Here is a 15,222-nt window from a genome sequence, read left to right on the forward strand (position 1 = left end):
TATTTTTAGATTACATACTTGTTATTTCAGAGAATGTGGAAATAAACATACTTGCAAAACTTTGTGTATGTGTATGAATTGTTCTTTGGAATAGATATTTGGGAGTAGAACTGCTGGGTCCAAGAAGGCAATTGCAAATTTTAATTGAAACCACTAATTACCCACCAAATAGGCAGTAGCAATTTAAAGCATACCAATTATATCTGAATGCCTATTTCCCCATATGCCAATACTTGATATCTAATTTTTAATTTTGCTCATATGATGACCAATAATACATAATCTTCACATGATTTTGTCAAGCTGAATATCTTTTCAGATGCTATTGGCGATTTCTTTTTCTATTTTTGCATCATTTCTTTGTATCTTTTTCCTATTTTCTATTAGTTTGTATACTTTCTTACTCATAGACTCATATTTTCTAGGTATTAAATGTGTATTTATTAATACACTGGCAACATTTCTCCCTATCAGTTGCTGGTCTTTTAATTTTTTCAGCTTTATTGAGGTATACATGACAACTAAAATCACAAAATATTTAAAGTGTATTTTAATTTTGCATATACTTAAACACACTTATTTTTTGTACACAATTTTTTATAGGGTCAAATCTGATAATATTTTCTTTTAAAATGTTGGGGTTGTTTGTTGCTTAGAAGAACCTTCACTATCCCCAATCATTTTTTAGAAATTCCAATATTTTCTTTAATATTTTTATAATTCAGTTTCTTTTCCCATTTATTGATAGATTTTATTTTTTCCCTTTTTTTAGTGAGGTCAAGAACAGTCTCATGTAGCCCTTATAGTCTGTTAGAAACCAACGCGAACATTCCCTTCCTGACCTCGGCACTTAGAAGTACAGTACGTGGTGGAGCTAAGGATCTTATGTGCTCATGGGAGCCCCTCTTCTGCTGCAGGCACAGATTTTAGTTCTTCTAAAATCAGCAAGTAAAATATAGCGGTATGTGGATTGGTTTTTCTCATGTTATTTGAACATTGCCAATGACTGCTTTCTGGAAGTGGCCAGAAATACTTTCCGGTAGAAATTGCTCTCTTTTGATCTGGGAGCCGTGGGAAGGATCACATCTCAGGGCAGCTGTCACAGTTAAATTGATCTGAGGATGTTCATGGAAAGGACCTGATTAACGAGTTCAAGGGGAAAATGGGCCCAGGTCCCTATGCTGCTGGACGTATTACACAGACAGCACTGGAAGGAATTTTCCACATCTTGTTCAACGTCTATAATTCTATGTCTGTATATCTATAATCAAAAATGAGGAAAGCAAGGTAAGAAAGTACCATTTGTCTAAGGTCACTCAGAGAGAAGGACAATGAGTAAACTAATATTGTACAGAAGACATGAAAAACAGAGAGCTTTGTTAGTAACAAGCTCCATGGCTTGCTCTGCTGACCTTTCAGCATTTCTGATGTTTGTAAAATATTCCAACCTTTGAGGTTGTCTAGAATCTCATCCCAAAATATGAAAAAATAAATATAACCTTGTAAATGTCCCCTCTAACTCATTCTGTGATAGAAAAGTCCTCATTTTCCCTACACCCTAAGGGACCACAGACCTCTGAGGTTTTACCTTACATTAAAACTGTATATTGCTTTTCCTCATTTTCAAAGTACTTTCCCCTGATGATTACATTTGATTCTCACTTCAACCTGCCTCAATGAAATAAAATAAATTAAAATACATACATACATACATATATAACATCCCTCTGGTTTTTAGTATCACTAGAACATACTAAGATCATGCTTCTTCACCATCCCAACCTTAGACTTTTAATGATGTATTTTCTTTCTTGTGGCATTTTGTTAGTTCTCTCAGTAAAACCCTAAGGCAGTGCCTGCCACACTGTAGGACATCAATAAACTTTAAAAATTTTTGTTTGCCCTTTTGTAAATATGTGTTTAGTTATTTATTTATGAATAGTGATATTTTTACAAAAGTATATACTATAAGAAGTTACCCTGGACCTCATCTCTGACCACCCGGTTCTCCTCCCACAGGGCTAATCCCAGGCCAGCACCTAGCAGTTGATTTAAAACTAGTGTGTATCTGGCTGTTTCCCAGCCCCCTGATCCAGAAAACTGTCAGTCTCTCTGCACCTGAAAGCCCCATTCTGGCCTTTGGGAGCTATGTTTAAGTGAGCGTTTTTCACACTTAAAAAAAAAAAAAAATCGCAACCCACAATAAGAACCATATTTAAATAACACACACATTTTGGGAAACAGTACTTACTATTGCTATATGATATACCCTAATATTTTCAGTTCTGTTCCATTTTTTAACAACCCACTAAACGTGCACATATACATTTTATCTCCCCCAACTTAATTTGATTGAAGAATATTTCTTATTTTTCTTGCTGTAAAAGTTAGAGGCTTTGGTCACCAGGTGACTGAATGTTCAAGTTTGCCAGAGCTCCCCGCGCCATCTTGCTCCCACCCCTCTATCAAGATAAAGGAATTTAAATAAAAGGGCAAGACCACAGGGGCTAAGAGGAGAAAATAGCAGCAGCATTCTGAAAGCTGGACAGTAGACGGGCAAACGATAACAGATTTAACTGAAGCCTTTCCCTGGGAAAAGAAAGCCTAAAGGTTTCCGGCTGCAGAATCTCAGAAAGACTCGGGAGATGGAGGTCCCAGCTCCCCCTGAAAGAAGCTGCGTTTACCAAGAGGGCGTGACTTTTCCAGGCGGTAATTTTCTACGCGGGTCGGGGGAGGGGCGTGGAGTGGATCAGACTTTGGATACACGGAGATGTTCAAAGAAGCTCCCTGCCTCGCCCTCCACTTCTGGCTCCCGCGGTCAGTGTCCACGTTGCCTGGGGCTAAGCTCCCTGTGGGCTCGCGGTCAGTGTCCACGTTGCCTGGGGCTAAGCTCCCTGTGGGCTCCGTGGCGCTCCGTCCCTCCTCAGCTTTGCGCCTTCCTCCACGCATTCTGTCTACCGCTTCCTCTGCTGGGCTCCCTCAGCAACCCCCTCCAGCCACTCTCTGTCTCTCAGAAACAGCTAGACAGCCCTGTTAGCTAATGGCTTTTCTTTTTCCGCTTGGTGCTTTAGAAGAAAAGCCTTTGTTATTATTATCAGCTTTTCCTTCAACGAGGGTTTATAAAGGAGATCAGGTAAGATCATGCACTCATACTGAATAGGAACTCGCAGATAAATTTTTGGCTGGTTAATATCTGTGCATCCACATGAATATAGATAATGCAATATAGATAATATGCAAGTTACACAGCACAAGAGTAACCCACTCCCTGACCTGGGACAACGCCAGTGCCAGTGACGCTCCCTGATGCCCCTCCTCAATTGCATCTCCCTCCTTCATCCCAGAGGTAATCGCTCTCCTAGACTGTGTGCTTACTGTGCTTTTGCTTTCTTTTATGGCTTTATCACATCTGTATATCTTATTTTGCTAGTTTTATGAACATTGGATTGCATATAATCTCTTGAGACTATTTTTCATTTACCATTTTGTTTCTAAAATCGTCTCTTTTGATGTGAATACTTGTATTCTTTTATTTTCACTGCCCTGTAGTGTGAATATGCTGCCATTTATTATTCATTTCCCTGATAGTGGGTCATTCCAACTGTTTCTTTTTTGTCTTTTTTCTCTTTTCTTTATGTTTTTATTCATGAACAATGCTTCTATGCATATTTTTCTACATGCTTTCTGATACAGATAAGCAAGAATTTCTCTGGCTTAGGAATGGAATTACCGAGTTGTAAGATATGCCCATGTCCAGCTTTACAAGATAATGCTAAATTGTTTTCCAAAGATCTTTTGCCACTTTACACTTCTAAAAACAATGAGTTCTCATTTTTGCACATTCTTGATAAAAATTTGCATTGTGAGACTTTAAAATTTTTTCCTATTCTCCTGGGAATAAAATGATTTCCCATTGTGGTATTAATTTTTTAACATTACATTCTGCATTGTGTATTGTATAATACAGAAAAGCACACAGAACATAAGAGTACAGATAAATGTTCACAAAATGAACCCGCAGATCAAGAAACAGAGTATTACAAGCACCCCAGTGACCCCCCTCCCTATGTTCCTTTCGACTCACTCTGCCTCTAAAGAACCACTATCCCAACTTCTAACAGCATTGACTAATTTATGTATGTACATCTTTGTGTGTGTCTGGCTGCATGCCTCAGTGTTATGATTTTTGAGATTCGTGCATACTGTGCATATGGTCTTAATTTTGAATTCCAGGCAAGGTCACTGTAACTCTACCCTGTCCTCTCTTTTTGTTTTTGTTCTATGACTCAACACATGTGGGACACAGAGGTGTAGAATTGCTGCCCTAAGCAGCTTAAAGATCTAAGTTCTGTTGTCCTGTCCAGAGGGAAAACACAGAGTGGGAGAGGAGAGATGGATCAAAAGACGTTAGAGGCCAGAAAGACAACAGACCAGAGTAAGAAGGAACAGGGCAAAAAGTCCTAGAATAACTTCTATCAATGGTCAGGGAGCCTCTGAGTCTCCTGGCCATGTTGGTGGTCAGCTTGCTCTAAGTAGACTTTAGTAGACTTATACTCATTCACTATGTGAGGTGCTGAGGATTGAATGGTACACAGACCTTGCCCTCAAGAAACTCAGAATGGGAAAGAGAACTGATACATAGACAAACAAGTAATTGCAATATAGTGATAGGAACTATGCTGGGAAGGGTAGCACCTAGAGGGAATTATGAAAGAGATGACCCTGCTTGAGAGGGAGGGGCTCAGGAAAGAGCCCTTTTGTTTTATCCAACAAAGAGCACTTTGCCTTAGTTTTTAAAGGATAAGCAGGAGTTTGCTAGGTAAACAGCAGTATACATACAGAAGAGTTTCCAGACACAGAAAATAATGTGCAAAGGAATGAGGTCTGAGGAAGCACAGTTTAATTATGGGACCTGAAAGTCTGTCACTAAATACACAGCAGAGTATGTATGTAGGCACTGAATGTTGAAGACTTAGGAAGAATTTTGATCATGAAGCCCCTTGTATGCCATGGTAAGAATTTAGGACTTATCTACTAAACAACTAAAGTATTTTGTATAGGGAAAAACAACATTGGATCAGTGTTTTGGAGGGAGTGAGGAGAACTGATTGGTGAGTAGAAGATTGGCCAGAGGGTAACTCTAGTCCCATTTGTAGAAAATTTCTTGCTTACTCCATTCTTGCTCTGTTCTATTGCCCACCTGCTTCAGACTCTTTACCTGAGTGTCCTTCCCATTGGGTGCTTTCACTTGACAGTAGAAAGTGGCTTCTATGATGTGGGGAATGGAGATGAAGGAAAGAGAATGAATTCAGTTGAAAGCCTCGATGGGAAGGTCAGGCCTAGGATGTAGATTGGACAGCTGAAGAGGCGTGGAGTTCTCAAGGGTGGCAAAGTGGTGAAGAAACTCTTCATTTAAGGATGAGTCAGCACCGTGGGCACTGAGGTCAACTCAGTGGTAGAACTGAGTTGAAGAGGAAATACTGTGAGTTTGGTGCGAGAACCCTTGATGAATGTAAGGGATTGATCAGCAGGAAATTGACAGTGGCATGACAGCAGACATAACCTATAAGCACAGGCTTGAAGGAAGATGGCTTTCTGCAGAAAGGGGGAGAAAAAGGATCTGGAAGTGACACTGGGTGGCTAAGAGAATGACAGCATTGTTCTGAGTCCCATGGCCATGGTGTATGGGAGGATGGCTTGTCTCCATAGAAGGTTCAAGAAGAGTAGTTTCATTGTGGGAAAGCCAGGTCCCATGAAGGGAAAGAGAGAAGAAAAATGGAAGGAGATATTTTTAAAAAACAACTATTTATTCTTTTTCTTCATTATGATGGTTAATTTTGTGTGTCAACTTGGAGAGTGTTTTTGGTTGAGACTAACATTTAAATCGGTTAACTATGAATAAGAAAATTGCCCTCCATAATGGGAGTGGGCCTCATCCAATCAGTTAAAAGCTTGAATAGAACAAAAAGACCAGCCTCCCCAAGCAAGAGTGAATTCTCCAGCAGAAACCTTTGGATGTCCTGAACCACTGGCTCTCCTGGGTCTCCTGCCTGTCAGCCCAGACTACAGATTTTGGACTGGTCAGCCTCCATCATTGCATGAGCCAATTCCTTATAATAAATCTCTATCTACACATCCTATTGGTTCTCCTTCTCTGGGGAACTCTGACTAATACATTTATCTGTCAGATTTTTCCTGTAGAGTATTTCACACAACATCAATCTATGGAGAGATTGGGGATTTAGGAGAGTTTGTTTACAAAGCAGCAAAGGTTCCAGAGGGCAGAAGGCAAAAATTTTAGAGGGAAAACAACTGTGGGTGGTCAATTAAGTCTTTGGAATAAGTGACAATGCATGGAAACTAGGAAGTTTGTGTGATGAGAAGCCCCATGATATCTAACTAAATTACTGATCTTCACACTAGAAATTGCAAACCCCAGGAGAGCTTGGAAAAATTCCAAAGCTGTGTAATAGAGATGCTGCTTGCAGCCTCTTCTGATGCATGTCAGGAAGCAACTCCTGTCTGCCTCTTTAGGTCACTTCCAGAAGCCACGGGGCTGAGACCTACTCTCTCAGCACAGGGACTGTGGTGCATCAGGGTCTAAGTCTTCAAAGACCTTTGACTCCTCCTTTTCTTCTCTAACAGCTAGTTCAGATGTGTTCATCTCTGTGGCATTCTGGAAGAGAAGGTTCTTCTTCACGCTTCCTAAACATAACACTCCAGTGCTGTGCATCCCTGCTTAAATCTCTCAGGGAGAGGAAGCCACCTTGTGGTGTCCATATTTTACAGCCACAGGAGACAACGGTCCCTTTCCTCAGTTGGCCTGCAGCAAGGCTGTGTCTACCATCTCCTCTTCCATCAGAACTCAGCTACCTGGAAAAATGTGGCTCACTGTGACCATCCGCCGGCACACTGGTGATTAGATGACCTGTCTTTAGGATGCCTAAAGGACTCTGCTAACCCCTGATTTTTCCTGCATAGTCTATCACAGTGTCTGAAACTTCCACCATTAGTGATCACTTTTCAGTGACGGCAAGAGAAACTCCTTCTTGATCTCTATTCCCCAAGCCTATAGTATCAGGAGGGGAGCCATGAATTAGGGATGATGTTTGACTACACCTAATTATCTTCTTTTCTCCTTAGGCCCATTCAGAGAAAAGTCAAACTTATTATTTGCCTCAATTGCTCTGTTTTCTTTTTGATAAAAAGTTTAGTAATGCATAGTAATAAAGATGATGTTTTATCTAGGTGTCTCCGGTATTAACAAGTTGTCTATTATTCACATTCTTATAACGATATATTTTATCAATAATACTTCTCAAATATGCAAGTGTATAGTACCATCAGCAATATTATATAAAACCTTCTCTGTACAAGGATAATGCAGTTCATACATTCCAACGGGACTTACTTTTTTTTTTTTTTTTGGGACTTACGTTTTAAGAAGCCTTCTATGAACACCTTCCCATGTGCACATGCCATTGCTCATCTCATCATCATTATCACCTCAGTGCCCTTCCTGTTGCTTTGATGGTGGGCCATCATCTTCAGGGCCAAGAAGTGCAGGTTACTATTAAAATGTAAAAGATGAATAATCAAGTCATTATCAATTACTAAAACCTTAGAAGTAATTAGGTTTATCAAATTTTATCAGGAAGCAGTCAGGAGTTGAGGGACTAGGACCCAAGAATGGTGAGTACACTTTGCTGAGGAATGCAATAAAAGCAGAGCGAAAAGACTGCATGCCTGGAGTTCTTCCAGTGGGGATGGATGCGGCGATGCCTCACAGGAAGGCCTCTCCGGAGCCAGAGCTACATGAACACCCAAGTGTAAGTGGGGTTTCCGTTTGGCTAGCGGGCCACTTGCACTGGAAGAGGTGGAGCTAGACCTGGAGCTGGGAAAAATGAGAGTCATCTTCTTCCCTGTTCTGCCTGGAACCAGAAGCTTCATTAACTTAAATGAAGTCTTGCTGTCTGGGGTAGGGAAGAAGACAGCAAGAAGAGTCAATATAGGCACTATGGTTGAACACAGAAAATATGCACTGTTTTTAAAGGTTTGAGTTGGAGGTTTCTGAGACAGAGTAGAATAGAAATTGAGAAATAAAAATAAAGTGGTAGAAAGGAAGAAGACAGACATAATAATGCTAATGGCTAAGGGTACTGTGAATGGGGGCCCGGGCGGTGTGGGAGAGAGAGAGAGAGAGATTCATCACCACAGGCCTAAAGAGTTCAGATAAAATCCCAGCAGCTCAGAAGCTTCTCAGGTATATACACAAAATGGAAGTCTTAGAAAAGATACATTTATCTGAATGGAAGACCAGAATTGACATGGTGGTCATTTAACTAAATGAAAGCACTGCAGGGTATTTTGTGGTGTATCAGCCCAGCAAGAAAATCAACAGTGATCTATTTGATGTTTTCTTTTCTGACTCATCTAGTTCTCTGATAAGACACCTCTTCATGGAAAACATAATCTCATGGCTAAGAGTGCATCTCAAAAACATTTTCCTAACTTCATATAATTCCTAAGTGAATTTCCCCAATCTATACACATAAAGAATAAGAGGTATGGGAATAAACTACTTTGATCTGCTGCATTTAATGGTGATTCAATTGATTCTACCATCGCTTACTTAGTGGATGTATTTCTTTGGTTTTATGTACCCCCAGCACCATCCCTTTTAGCACTAATAAAAATTTTAGAATAGTTCAGGAAGGTATTCTATTCCTTGTAATTTGGAGCCATGAACACTAATTACAGCTATTATATTGCATATATTATTTTCATGCAATGATACAAATAATTATCTTTTATAGAACATTCCTTTAGGGAAGCTCAAGACTTAGACAGCCAAAGCACTGAATTAGCTGAATTAAACATGCATGCAAAGATCTAACCAAAAGGAGAATCTGGAAGGGTTTATACTAGAAAAGGATTAACCCTCAACCCCACTCCACAAAAAGTGTGGTAAATGTGCCCATCAAAAGTTGGCATAACCAGTTTAATGCAGTCGGGAAATATCTTAGACTTAGCATCATAGAGAATCCATAAACTAGAGGGAAAAATAACTTAGAAAGTTAGAAAGAAGTTGGGAGGTGATCTGGCACAGCTGCCTGGCTTTATGAAGACAAGGTATTAATATTTATACTTGGCAGATGAGGAGACTGAGGTCTGAGCCCACCCAGCTAGTTAATGGCCAAGAATGAATTCAATCCTATGTTCTCATCTTTGGTACGTGCTATCTAGAGTTAATAAAAAATTTTTTAAGTTTATGATATTTTAGAAAAGCAGAGCCAAAACCTCAATATATTAAATGAGAGAGTTCAGAAGGGAGATTCAGGGGAAAAAAATACTTACTCTTATCCAAAGCATAACATAGGAATGTATGGCTATATGACCTAGCATAGGAGGCCTTGGGGAAAGAAAAGTTTTCTTCAATTATGGTGTAGGAAGAGGAGGTAGAAAATATTTTAAAAATCAGCTTTTCATGATCTGTGTTCATCTTTCAAATTTTTCTTCTATATTATTTCACCTAACCACAAATACTTTCACAGAAGCACAATAGAACTCTTCACTAAGAGATCAAATAATTTGGCATTGCTTTTCTCTATTACAACCACATTGCCACTGAAAGTTTCCCTAGGCTGTCGAGAGAAATTATGTTTCCCTCTTTCCATATGGCACAAATATATTTAATTCACATTCTACTATTTATTATATGTTTTAAGATATAATTGATGTTCAATAGGATGAAAGAATTATGAACAAAATGACATTCTCTTTCCTGTTATACTGTGATAGAAAGATCAGATTTCTTATTTGCTTAAAAAATTTTTAATATATTAATCAAAATAGATGGGATAATTTTCTTCTTTGTTTTAGGATGAATTTCATATTTCACTTTTCCTTTGGGAAGCTTGGAAACTGAAATATGCTTTGGAGTAAACTTCGTAAGACTTACTATGGAGAGGACAAATTAAATTAATGTATAAGACTTTTAATAAATTAATTTTTATTGAAATATAGTTGATTCACAATATTATATTAGTGTCAGGTGTACAGCATAGTGATTCAGTATTTTTGCAGATTATACTCCATTATAAGTTACTACAAGATAATGGCTACCATTCCCTGTGCTATACAGTATATCCTTGTTGCTTATCTATTGTATACATAGTAATTTGTATCTGTCAACCACATACCCCTAATTTGTCCCTCCCCACCTCCCTCTCCCCTTTTGTAATCACAAGTTTGTTTTCCATATTTGTGAATCTGTTTCTATTTTACACACACATTCATTTGTATTATTAGATTCCACATATAAGTGATATCATATAATATTGGTCTTTGTCTATTTCACTAAGCATAATATTTTCTAGGTCCATCCACATTGCTGCAAATGGCAGAATTACATGCTTTTTATGATTGAGTAATACTCCATGTTTTACATATACTACATCTTCTTAATACCATCATCTCTTGATGGGCACTTGGGCTCCTTCCATGTCTTGGCTATTGTAAATAGTGCTGCTATGAACATTGGGGTACGTGTATCTTTTTGAATTAGTGTTTTTGTTTTTTCTGAATATACACCCAGGAGTTGAATTACTGGGTCATATGGTAGTTCTATTTTTAGTTTTTTGAGGAACGTTCATACTGTTTTCCATAGTGGCTGCACTAATTTACACTCCCACCAACAGTGTGCAAGTGTTCCCTTTTCTCCACACCTTTCCAACATTTGTTATTTGTGGTCTTTTTGATGACAGCCATTATGACAGGAGTGAGGTTATACCTCATTGTTGTTTTGACTTGCAGATAAAGTACAAATCTTTTATCTTCACAACTAAAAAGGTTTGAACTGACCAAATATTATAAGACTAAGAAGACATGGAATGATCTTCTGGACAAAAAGAATCAAAATTATAGGACTTGAAGCAACTACAAAGATGATCTCCTTTCCCTTACATAGAATTACAACTGAATATGAGGCTTTTTGATTTAAACGCAGGAAAATATATGCTACTCTGAGAAAATTTTCTTGCATTTCTAGTTGGAAATGAAGCACCTAAGCAATTTTTAAGCAGTTGAAGGAAATAAAAAGTGCTCATCAATGGAAATTTTAGTGGACTAATAGAGTATCTCCATGAATAATTTACATATGCTGCCTATTCAAGATATCTTTGAACCAAGATGATGCACTAGGTAAAAATTTTCTTCTCCTCAAATGACTCTAATTATTTTAGATTGAATAAGTCTTGCTTCATGATAGAACATTAAAGAAAACCAGAATCTGATTCTCAACAAAATCTCAGACATCAGTTAATACAGCTTGCATTATTACATTATTTACATTTAAATTCACAAAGCATTTCTTTGAATTTTTATGTCATTTCGTTTCAAGGCATCGCTCTTCTTGATAATCTTATCTTGGTAAGGTACAAAGTGTATCATTTCATCCATTGCGTAGGTACAGAGAGTTTAGGCAATTTGCTATAACTAATTCTAGATTATAATGTTCTCTTCTTCCTAACACATCATGTCTTTCTAATAAGGAGGGTTTTTCAAACTGGGGACATGAAGGTCATAGGTTAATCTAATACACACATATAAATAAAAATATACATTCTGGATCTTTTGGGTGACTACTTTATAACTGAACACTCTGATAAAGTTTCAGGGCTCAAAATTACCTTGGTGTTTTCATTTATGCTGAGAGAAGGTCAAAAGATTTTAAGGCTTGTTGTAGGAAAAAGGCTTGTGATAGTTGAATCAGAGGCAAGCATACAGAGTCATCACAAGGTCAGAACTGCCAGCGCTATTGCGATGTTCAAGTTCCTGCATTATAGGAATCTGTATCACATGCATTTTAGGAGCTGATGTACTGGGCAGCTTATAATTAACAGCAAGTAGGGTAGTAAATAAACGATGAGCAAATATTCTCATTGTGATTTCAGTAACAACTGGATCAAATATCAGTGTAATGCAGATTTTAATAACACAACAAAGCTAATTTAAATTGAACTAAAAGGATTTATATAATTTAATTGAGAATAAATTAAAATCGGCATTTGAGGAATGAAGGTTGGCAGGGTAATATATGTGAAGTGATATTATTCTGAGCTAGCCAACAATGACATTTTTAAAGACAATTTTGTCCATTCTACTTTTGTGAACAAGTATCTCTGTATTGGTATCATGAAGTTAAAATACAAATATGGATCGAATCTAGAAATGGCCAAGACAGACAATCTTTCTGTTATTAACTTCAACATTGTTGATTTGTTTTCAGCAAACTACATTTATTACATTGAATTAATCTTTGAAAGTTGATGCACTGAATGAGTAGAGCTCTTGAGAAGCAAATCAACTATATTTTGTCTTCCATTGTTCCTTAAAGTATATTTGGTGGGGATGAACATTCCCTTCTGTGAGATGATGCATGAGACCAGGGCTAGCCCCATAGCATATTATAGTCCATCCACTCACTCAAAATAATAAAAAACCATCTGGCCACTTTAAAGTGCAAACACAGTCTTAATTTTGTATTTACAGGGGGCTTCCGTGGCTTCTTTTAAGTTCAAGAGGAATTTCTTCTGTTTTGTCAAGAAAGGGCAGTTTCTTTAATAAATGGTGACTACTTTGTGGGAGAGGGAATCTCTCTTCTGCTGGTTCTTTAATACTATTTTGTTTCAGTAGGGTCCTTATCTTTGCCTGCTTTCTTCCTCTCTTCACAAAGCCTACAAGGACCACCACTTGAAGATCCTCCCTTTTCCCTAGGAGTGGAACCTTCCCAAGGGTGCCCTCTGTCATCCTAAACACTTTTAGCCCCTTTCCTTTACCCTCCCCACCTCCCACCCCCACCCCAGTGGCCAGAGCTCTGATCTACCAGACCACACACCAACGCAGGGTAATTCTCCTTGAGGGAAGGACTCTCCCTCTGGGTGTGTCCTCATTGGTGTTACCCATGTTCCAGCATGACTGGAACCCCAAACCTGCTGCAGTGGCTTCTACATTCTGCAATCCCTACAATCTTATTCCAGCTGTGAGCTCTAGGACAAAGGCTGCTCGTCTCTGATGTTGAATTCCTCACTTGGGTGTACAGTACACTGAATAAATCTGTAGTATTTTCTGTCTTCTAACTGGGCAGTAGGTAATGGGTGATTTTGTTTGCTTTCCTTGTTGATCTGTGTGGTTTTTGAAAGTTGTTTAAAACAGATTAAAATTTATGTGACTGCCATTATCCTATGGAAACTCAAAGGCTCCAATTATCTTTGAGAAGAAAAATAACCATAATTTAGAAAGATCAATTGTTAAGAATGTATGCTTTCTCAAATCATTCCCACACCCTTTTATTTAATCTTCAGAGAAAATTAGTCACTTCAACATGAGTAAATCAAAACAGATGGTTTTATGGTTATTTTAAAATGATATTTCCTTCACCCTCTGTTTTACACATACTTTAAAATTTGGATCTAATCTATGAAATGCTGAAAGTAACCTGGTGTTAATTGGTTGTGATACAGTGTTTAATGAATTTGGGGGTCACTCATTTGGAGAAGATCAGAAATAGAATTCATGGAGCTTTCTTAATTACTGACTGCCCTTGCATAAAGAAAAGAGATAGAGACCCTCTTAAAAGCTGCTTTTCTCCTGGTTGTCTGAGAGATGAAATGCTATTACAAACTGCAAAACTTTAAGAGTTCATATGTTTGAATTATTTCAGCATGCATTTTCAGTTCTAGTGTAATCCGAGGCTCAATATATTTTTCTTGGAAAGTGCAATTTTTTTTAAAATAAATTTTTATTTATTTATTTTATTTTTGGTTGCAGTGGGTCTTCATTGCTGTGCGCGGGCTTTCTCTAGTTGCGGTGAGCAGGGCTGCTCTGCATTGCGGTGCGGTGGCTTCTCTTGTTGCAGAGCCCGGGCTCTAGGCACGTGGGCTTCAGTAGTTGTGGCTCGCGGGCTCTAGAGCACAGGCTCAGTAGTTGTGGTGCATGGGCTTAACTGCTCTGAGGCATGTGGGATCTTCCTGGACCAGGGCTCAAACCTGTGTCCCCTGCATTGGCAGGCAGATTTTTAACCACTGCGCCACCAGGGAAGCCCGGAAAGTGCAATTTTAAAGCTATTTCTATAACTAGGCATTATATTTTTTCAAATCTAATTCTATACTCAGTGTATGCTAAAGTTCCATTGACATCAAAGTAATTTAATTTTGAATTTATGCAGGGTCTTTATCAAAATCTATTGTTCATTAAAAAAAAATTACTTGAGTCTAACTGAAATCAAAAGATGCTTCAAAATCCATTTAGCTTTTTAAAAATAACTTAATGTAGCTTTAACCTTAATAATAATTTTCCTATTTAAGATTGGTTTTGTTCAGAGATTATTCTCATAGAGCACGACAATGCCATTATTCTCTAGTGTCTTTTGTAATCATTTGAAACACTAAAAAATATTCAGAAGAGTATCACTATAATCGAATGTTCCATTTATACTGTCTTCTCCTCCAAGAAAATTAGAATTTCCTTATCATAGAAGAAGCTGTTTGATATTCTCTAATAATCACCCAACAGTTCAAATCAATAAAAAGCTATTGACTCAGCACCTTATGTGTAAGGTGCTGCAAAGCATAGGACAAAAGTAACATATGCCTTACTTTAAGATGTTTATAGTTTAAAAGAAGATAATCAAGGATTTAACCAGTTAAAAAACATATGAATATGAATCTTACCATAATAAAGGGAGAACTAATATATTAAGGAAGTACAAAAGAGATACAGATCATCTCTGAAAAGGGAGATGAGGAAAGGATTTAAAGAAAGGTAAGCAGTATAGAATAATGATTAGTAAAGAGCCAGACTTACGATTTAATTTCTGCTACAACACTTACTAGCTGAATAATAGTAATAATCAAACATTTATTAAATGTTCACTACATGGCAGCACTATGCTAAACACTGTACATGTTATCTCTTTTAGTCCTATTATTAATTCTAAAATATTATTATTATAATATCAAATTTACAGATGAGAAAACTGAGGGTTGAAGAAGTTAGGCAACTTGTTCAAGTTCACACAGGAAGTGCCAAGATTTGAAGCCAGAAGCTGGGCTCTTAACTGCTACAATCTACTGCCTCCCTTTTATAAGTGTAGATAAGTTGGCGTCTTTGAGCCCTAATTTCTTTATTTTTAAAGTGGGGATAAGAAGACTAATGTCACTG

At 37.8% G+C, this 15,222-nt stretch overlaps 1 long non-coding RNA gene across 1 annotated transcript in view; it reads right to left on the reverse strand.

The window, feature by feature from the left end:
- Positions 1–2,891: 2,891 nt before the first annotated feature.
- Positions 2,892–15,222, reverse strand: part of LOC309642034 — a 44,265-nt gene continuing 31,934 nt past the window's right edge. The window contains exon 3 of the long non-coding RNA XR_014252921.1: positions 2,892–7,570. This is a non-coding gene — a long non-coding RNA (uncharacterized lncRNA). The remainder of the gene's footprint in view (positions 7,571–15,222) is intronic.

This window comes from Balaenoptera physalus (genome assembly GCF_965194825.1).
Source record: "Balaenoptera physalus genome assembly, chromosome: 13".
Classification (NCBI taxonomy): domain Eukaryota; kingdom Metazoa; phylum Chordata; class Mammalia; order Artiodactyla; family Balaenopteridae; genus Balaenoptera; species Balaenoptera physalus.